Source organism: Solanum dulcamara, chromosome 5, assembly GCF_947179165.1.
Source record: "Solanum dulcamara chromosome 5, daSolDulc1.2, whole genome shotgun sequence".
Taxonomy (NCBI): domain Eukaryota; kingdom Viridiplantae; phylum Streptophyta; class Magnoliopsida; order Solanales; family Solanaceae; genus Solanum; species Solanum dulcamara.
This window is the reverse complement of record NC_077241.1, coordinates 64,468,736-64,478,193: the sequence shown is the minus strand read 5'-3', so window position 1 is coordinate 64,478,193 and position 9,458 is coordinate 64,468,736. Positions and strand designations below refer to the sequence as shown.

The following is a 9,458-nucleotide window of genomic DNA, read 5'->3' as shown; positions in this document are numbered from 1 at the left end:
GTTTTTATTGTATCAGATACAAATATATACTTTTATTGTCCTTGTATCAAGTTTTCTTTAAATCTAAGTTAGTTTTTCAAGTTTCAAACATCTCATATTTATTGAGTCAAGTATAATTATATCAAGTATCAAACTATTAGTCGACTTTGTATCAAGTATAACTAAATACTCCCAATTGTGGCCCTCCAAACCGTAATTTAAAAAATTGAGTTTCTTCAATTTTAAACAATTTTAAAATAATTAGATTGCAAAAAAACCAAAAAATATTTTTTATTATTTTAAGTAATTTTGGCATATATATTTAATAATTCTTGAACAATAATATATATTTTTACTTATATAATTATTATTTTTTATCATTATTTTAAAAATCGTCTCAAATTTTTTTTATTTTAAACTAAATATTTTGTTAATTAGTTTGGTTTAATTAATAGACTCATATTTCAAGTTAATTAGTTTAAACTTAAGTTAATTATTTTACTTTGGCAAAATTAAGAAGTTTGTTGATTAATTGATGTTTATTCATCTTATTTTAAATTTAGCCTTCTTCAATTTTAAATAAATTAAAATAATTAGCTTTTATAAAACTCGAAATATTTTCAAGTTATTTTTAAATAATTTTTGTCATCTTTATTGTTTTAAGATAATGTATATAGTTTTGTATAATTATTACCTTTTAGGAATATTCAAAATTGATCTCAAAAAAGATTTTTATTTTATTAATTATTTCGTAAATCAGTAACTTTTTTTTTTGAATTAATTAGTTTATAAGTAGATTAATTATTTTAAGAATTAAGAAACTCGTTAATTAATTGATATTAATTCGTCTTATTTGACTTTTTAACCGAATTCACTAATTAAATTTATTTTTTTGGCTAATTTTTATCTCATTATGGTTATAATTGAAACCACTTGGCCATTTCTTGATTGCAAATTTTAACCATCTTTATTTATTTTTCTTCCCAATTCCCACATCCCATTCTTACATCTATATACTACACATAAACTAATCTACACCTTACTATCTTACAACTCACGTGCCAATGCTACACAACCCAAAAATTTTCCAAAAATATATATACACTACACTAACCTACCTAATTCTCCTACCCACTTGTAAAATAACTAAATAATTCACTGCATTTTCCTTTCTTTCCCTAAACAACACCTACAATAATATTTAATCCCTCAATTCCCACACTCTCACGTGATCACATATCCGCAATCCCACTATAATATATTTAAATCCAATTCCATATATTTAATTCCTAGCAATATTTCAGCAACTCATCCCCCTTTTTCCTTTACAACAACATCACATAATACTATATTAATATACCCATCTCCATCAACAACCCACTAGCCGATTCATTTTTTAATACACATATTCCCTCAGCTCATACACAAACCAACAATATACGACAGCATACACAGCATTTCAAAAGAACCCAATTTTGATTTATCCACGATAAATTAATTATCGAGCTTCTTCAATTTTGAACCTTATGAAACACACACATACTCTTCTGCTATTCTTCTGTTATTCTTAATTATTTTTGTCATTTTAATAATTTTAGAATATTTATATATTTCTATATCGTTACATCCTTAATTACTACATTTAAGTTTATTCTAAAACCATCTAAAAAAGATTTTACTTTTAACTAAATATTTGATTAATTAGCTTATGAAACCTTATGAAATAATTAACACACACACACATATATTCCTGTTATTCTTAATTATTTTTGTCATTTTAATAATTTTAGAATATTTATATATTTCTATATCGTTACATCCTTAATTACTACTTTTAAGTTTATTCTAAAACCATCTAAAAAAAATTTTACTTTTAACTAAATATTTGATTGATTAGTTTGGCTTAATTAGTAGATTTATATTTTTAATTAACTATTTTAAAATTAAGTTAATTATCTTACTTTGTCAAAATTAAAAAGCTCGATAATTAATTAAAATTAATTTATTTTATTTAATCTTTAACCTAATTCCCCAAACACACATATACACTATAATTTTTTACTATACGTGAACTTTACAATGGCCATTACAATTCATACTCAATTGCAACATTATACCACAACAACACGTGGTCCCCTCCCCACATTACCATTACAATTACAACATTTCCATTTCTAGCAAACAATACACCCATTAATATATTAACCTAACCCATACTTTACACGTGCCCCTCCCCCCCCCCCCCTATCCCTAACTTACTAAAATATATTTTACTTAGAACAACAAGACAACACTCATATAATATACAATATCCCACAAAATTCCATTCTCCACCGCTCATTCCACCACTTTCACAATTTCCCACGGCAGCATGTCCTTTTGTCTCCAATTTTCATTGTCTACATTCTAAAGTCAAGATAATTTCTAATTGTATTCCATCAACCCATCCCTCGTCGTCCTCCTTTTTCGTCCATTCCGTATTATTTTATTCATCCGCATATTTCGTATTATTTTATTTATTCGCCTATTTCATATTATTTTATTTATCCACCTATTCCGTATCATTTTATTTCTACGCCTATTTTATATTATTTTATTTATCCGCTCATTTCATATTATTTTATTTATCCACTTATTTCATTTTTTTTATTCATTTATCTATTCCGTATTATTTTATTTATTCACACATTTCGTATTATTTTATTTATTCGCTCATTTCATATTATTTTATTTATCCGCTCATTTTATATTATTTTATTCATCAGCATATCCCTATACGGCTTCCATGACTCATTCTAAAAATAGGAAAGGAGGCAGGAGAAAAGAGGGGGGCATGGATAAGAATCTTGAAAAAAATATTGAAGACTCACACACAAAAAAAATAATCTTACGGTCGGACATTTTGAATATTTCTCACAAAGAAATTTTAAATTTTCTCTCTATTGAACTTAACTCTACTTGAACAACGAAGGCAGATTCACGATCGAAGTGCTCCCGTTCACTGCTCCACAACAGGTAATTTTCGCCCCGTTATCCCTCCGTTTTGTCTCTTTGATAAAGTATCATATGTTCTCTAAGAAGTTTATATATCGAGAGTGATTCTTGTTTAGTTAAGTGCAATGAAAGTTGTGCAGAAATGTATTTGTATCTGGTTTGAAATGGGTACAAATCTAAAGCCATGTTCTCTTGTTAAAAAATATGATTTTACTTTTAGACTTACATACCCACACGAAATCAATTTTTTTCTGAGTTAACTTTCGTTTGGTTTCTTCATTTTAAGAAATTCGCATCTAAAATGCTCTGTTCAACACTCTCAAAATTGTTTTTTAAAAAAAATCAGTTTTAGTGTTGGTTAATAGCACCTATTAAAAAATCAGTTTGTCATTCCAAGTTAAAAATTCATTTGATATCTTTACATGATAATATTTTGCGGCTCGTGTATACCTATGTAAGCGTATGTGTAATGGAGATCACTATTGTCTTGCTTAATTTTAAAATATAGTGCAAACTATGTGCTTTGCCATGATCATGTTTTATCTCTATATATAAATATGTATATATAAACTTGAGTTTAAGCCTTTTTTGCTATTCCCTATTAGTAGAGATAGGCGTATGAGTTTGTTTATTTTTTTTCTTAACTATATTAGCTATGCAAAATCAATGTCGAAGGACTATGGTTTAAGTTCTTTGTAGTTTAAATTTGTTAAACTTGAGAATTAATCTTATGGGTTGGCTGCTTTAAGTTCAATTCAAGAGTCATCAATCGCTAAATGAGTATCTTGTCAGCGCGCTTGCATATTTTTTGTTGGGATAGCATATTCGTTGTATAACTTAGTTTAGTTATAGTAATTATTGATACCAGTGTATACTTAGATTTTGTTGAAGATCTATACAGTTTGAAGCTATGTTTCGTTCGCATATTAGACATCATGCTTCCATTACTCGAAAGCCTTTTATTTGTTGTATCTAAAGAATATATTGATATGCACCAGTATATTTTGTTAAAAATATTAAATAAGAGTGTCTCATATTCAGAAAACTAAGCTAGTGATTAAAGAGACATAAATTTTCCTTGTTTGCTTGATATATATATTTTTGTTATCTTGTGTGTTTTGCTTTTGCATATTATCATTAGTTGAAGTGTTTGTGCTCTAATTCCTCTTTTGTGTCTCTTTTCCTTGCATATGCACTCGGAGCGAATACATGAGTCTTAATTCGAGACTTGACACTCGCACTCGCATCCGTACATGGAGTCTTCATTATTTCTTGGCCTCTCTTGGAGTCACTTTTGGCTTTTTAAGAACCAATCCTTTGGTTTAAGCTCAAATTTGTGTGAAAAAATTTTCAAACTATGTTTAATTGGATCTAGTGACCGTAATTATCTGTCCACTCAAGGCGTTGCAAGCAAATGGTTTTTGAAAAGCGTCTTGAGCAATAATTATTTTTGAATACGGACCTTAGATTTTAATATTGTTTCAAGCAAATGATCATTTGTAGGTCTAAAGCAAAATAGGTCTAACTTTAGCCATAGAAAAATACCCGTTTTAATTTTAAGTTTTTAAATGTGATATCGATTTCAAAAATTGAATGTTTTCCTGCTTATCTCTTCAACATTTTTTTTAGAATAAAAAAATTAAATTCCTTATCACCTTTTTAGTTTTTGACTAATTAACCTAAGTTTGGCCGGTAATCATTTTTTAACGAATCTCAAAGGATGCTTAACCCCTTCCCTTTAGGATAACTAGAACCCTTATCTAGAATCACATAAGTTAAGTAGACCACTAATTGGAGTTTATTTTTAGCATTACAGTAGTGAATTTATTTAGGTATCCTAATTTACCTTTAAAATAATTAGGTAGCGACTCCTTAAGTTAAATATTTTAGGAATCACCAATATGATGTACACCGTTTGACCTCGAGTTAAAATGGAGTATTACACTTATATTATTCATGCATCAAGTGTTTTTGTTTATATCAAGATATTTTTTTTTTGAAACAAATTTAGTTTTATCAAATTTCAAACATCTCAGGTTTACTTGTATCAAGTATAACTATATATTTCAAATTTAATTCTATCAAGTTTTATTGTTTATGTCAGATTTTGTTCTTGAATCAAGTATAATTTTTTCAAGTTTTTAGCTATTAATTTTAATTGTATCAAGTGCAACTATACTTTTATATTGTCCATGTATCGAATTTGATTATGTTATAACAAGGTTAATTCTATCAATTTTGATTACTGGTATCAATTTCAACTATCAAGTATCAAATTCTTAGTTTACCTAATTACAAGTACAACTTTATACTTCGATTTTCATTGTATCAAATTTTAATCTTTATGTCAAATTATGTTATCTTGAATCAAATATAATTCTATCTTATTTTTAAATTTATTGGTTTTTCTTGTATCAATTTAAAGTATATACTTATATTATCCATGTATCTAATGATATTCTTTAAAACATGTTTAATTGGAACAGATTGGAAAAAGCTCATATTTCAAAGTTTCTTATATCAAATTTGTTTATTTTAAATAGTCTGAAATTTTATACTTATACTTTCGTTATATCAAGTACGTTTTTTGTATCAATCTTATTTATATTTATATCAATTTTCATTGTATCAAAAATACAAAAACTTCAGTTTCTGTGAAGCTAAAATAATTTATAACACATGAACCTAAACTTATGTACTTTACCTGTCTATGTTTCATGCTCAAATTCCAATTGAAAGGAGAGCTAATCTATTGAAAAATGTCATTCCAATCTGCGAGTGCATTGGAAAGTAATTGAACAATCCAAAATTATATTTATTAGTAGTTTTGTAATACGTAAAAACAATTGTCAGTTTTCATTGGGAAAGAAAGTACAAGTACATCGGTTGTGTCCTTCTTGTCTGCAACGGCCACAACAATTTATATTTGAGCTTATCTTTTCATCTGGGTTCTTCTTCCTTCTTTTTCTTGGTCTATCTGGCATTCCTTTGTATCTGGGTGGTAACACTACTTCATCTAGAACACAATTTGAAATGAACCAATCTGATTTATTTGGTATTGGAACCATTGAAACTTCATAAGTCTTTGCTAATGCATCTGGCTTGTAGTAATCTAAGCAATAGGGATGCATATCAATAACATTCTTATTTTTTAAAATGTCAATTGCATATGGACAAGGAATCTCGTCTAGCCGAAATCTTCCACAATTACATATTTTTCGTTCAAGACAAACAATATCTTCCTTCTTCATAAACTGAAAAAATAAATTCAGATGATGGAACAACCTGAAAAAATTAACAAATATTTTAAATTAGAAGATTTTACAAAAAATCAAATAAGAATATTCTATTGATACATCAATAAGTATTGAAACAACATATGTAATGACAGATACCTTCATCCTTGAACATTTAGATGTGTTTAGGATCAAAATCTCTTCAAATCTTCTACCTAATGTTTCCTTTGTATAAGAGGCAATTTTCCTATTTTTGTAGTGCCAAGTACCAAAGAGAATTCTTGCCTCTTCCAAGAAGTCTATTATAGGTAGTTGTCGTGCCTCAACTAGGCAACCATTGATACATTCTGCAATGTTTGAAGTTATCATTCTCCCCCTATTTATTGTTGCATGAACTCTTGATCACTTCTCATATCCAGCATTCTCAAGATAATTCTTAACCTTGTGATTAATCTTATCAACTTTAGCCATCAATGTATCAAAATTTTCTTTTCTATAAGCCTTGGCAATTGAGTAGAATAAATCACTAAGTGTTGTCCTACTTCTATTAAAGTTAGTACAAACATTCTTGCAAATGTGTCATATACAAGCATAGTGGGAAACATTTGAAAATACAATGTTGACACTCTTCATTATACTTTTATTTCTGTCCGATACAATACACATCTTTTCTCGCTCGTCAAATGCATTTTTGAACTGCCTAAAAATCATGTCCAGGAACAATCATTTACCGTGTCTACAATTCCATAAGCTAATGGAATTATGCATCCTAATCACAAAAAATATACGTTAATAATATTAGATTTTTAATCAATAATTAATAGTTAACCAAATGTATCAAATTTGAATCTTTAAAATAAAATTATTCATCGAATAAAGAATAACTCTAACCAACAAAGAATACCTGCTCCATCAAGTGTGCTTGCTGATACAAAGATTCCTTTGTATGCTGCACTAAGATGTGCACCATCAACCATAACTATAGGTCTACAAAACTCAAACCCTTTGATAAAAGGTCTTAATGCTATGAACAAAATACATAAATTGATTTTTTTCTGTCTTGTGCATCCTTATATAAGAATTTGAATACACAGTATTGAGCATATGTATGTATCTGGGCTTATTTTTGTAACCATCTTCAGGTTTGCCCCTTATCATCTCTAGTGCACATTCTTTAGCTCGCCATGCTTGTTGGTAAGAAATCTCTATCCCATAGATTTTTCTAACATCTTCTATTATATCATTAGGAGTATGGATTCTTTGATGATTGAACAACTTAGGAGCATTTAAACCACTTTAAAAACCAACTGTAGTTTGAACCTTTGTTAACATCTGATCTCTTAATGGACATATATGTTCGCTTTTGAAGTACCTAATCTTGAATATCTCTGAATATTTTTGACAAGATGCCTTCATATTCCAACTGCAGCCATCCGACAAACACACTAACAAATAGCTGCACAATTATATATCAATGAATTCAATATAATAGTTTCATTATTAAAGTTAAATTAATATTGTATCAATCGCATTAAAAAGGTACGTAAAATTTTAACAATGTATCATAACTTTTTACATGATAGTTGTTTAATAAAACTTATTGTTTGCATCCCTCCACATTTGATACAATACATAATTAAATTTCCCTGTCCTACATATCTTATATAATGTATCAAATACTAAATTCCACATTAACGATTTTTAATATTATCAAAATTTGACGAATTATAATGTAGCATATACATGCATCGAATAATACAAGTATCTGATAGTAATTTGTACTTTATAATTCAACAATTTTTCATGTATCAGTGTCAACAATATACACACAACTCCACAACCATGTCTTCGTATCTTATTAAGTATAAACAAATACTTACATACCTTTTAACATCAGATCGCTTAACTTTGAAGTTAAAGTTATTATCAATCTTGTATTTCGTCATTATTGATACAAGCATTGCTTTGTCTTTGTACAGTTGTTTCCCCTTAACCTTTGTGTTTTGTATATCATTAATGTAGTTTGTTGTTTCTAATTCAAGAATATAGCATGAATCACCAATTTTTGATTCAACCACTGCAAGAGCTTGTGTATCAAGTCCGGATCCTTCGACACAAACAATTTCACCCGTAGTTGCATCAAAATATTGTATTTGTTCATAATTTTTATCGGGCGTATCAACGCATAGTGGATACATAGAGATTCCAAGCTCTGTTTTTCTCACCTCCAAAAACAACCTTAACCCCATGTCGTTCCTAATAACCATTGGAGATGTATTTTCTTCGACAATGTATCGTATTTTGAAATTTTTCTTCTTCTCGTCGATCTCCAATTTTGTTGCAATGGCGGTTTTGAGATTGTTAAACGAAATCGTTTGTCCAACTACAATTCCATCACTCTTGTATCCTGAATAGTTAACTTCACTCTCCTAATTTTCAGAATACCTCAATATAATAATAACATTCATTTTGTATCAGCAAGAAATTTTGGATTTGATTCTGTTTTTGAAAAAAAAAATCTCTTCGGGAAGCTTTTTGAGAATACAAATCGAACTTTTAATTTGATTTTGAAAAGAATCAGCTATGTTTTGATAGGAGAGAGTTCGATTGTCAATTATGTTCCGTGATTTTTGGAATTTAATAACTGATTTCCCTTTTTTTTTTTACCTTTTTAAAAATTAAATGAAAGATTTCCGTATGTATCAACGAGCCTATGTTTTGTATCATGAATGGAAACTTTTTAGGAAATTTTTGTAAAATTAAAAACAGTAGGGACAAATGAAGATTTGTTCCTTACACTATGGAATTACAAAAAAAAATTACAATTTGACAATCCTGACATTGAAACTAGTACCCAGATGTTGTCATATTCTTTTGAAAAGCCAAATAATATTAGTATAGTACTTTGGACTTGCCTACCATTTGTGTTACTAAATATATAGATACTTTTTCTTATTTACTAAGCATAACAAATCTGGGAGTCTCCGTTGCGAGACGAATTCAAAATTGTATTATTGACTTTGTATGAAAACTGTATTTTACATTTTGTATGTTGTTGTAATTGTATTGAATGTATGGAAGTTGTACATTATGATGATGTATACATATTTTATATCGATTTTATATGGCTTTCATATACAAAAAAATATGAGTGAAATTCTAAGCCTTGAACGAGATATACATATCTCATACAAGAATTTTTGAGGAAACATTTAAGCTTTGAGCAAAAATTTGTTATATATTTCTTTC

At 28.2% G+C, this 9,458-nt stretch overlaps 1 pseudogene; it reads right to left on the bottom strand.

The window, feature by feature from the left end:
* Positions 1 to 6,916: 6,916 nt before the first annotated feature.
* Positions 6,917 to 8,677, bottom strand: LOC129890662 (uncharacterized; annotated as a pseudogene).
* Positions 8,678 to 9,458: the final 781 nt, after the last annotated feature.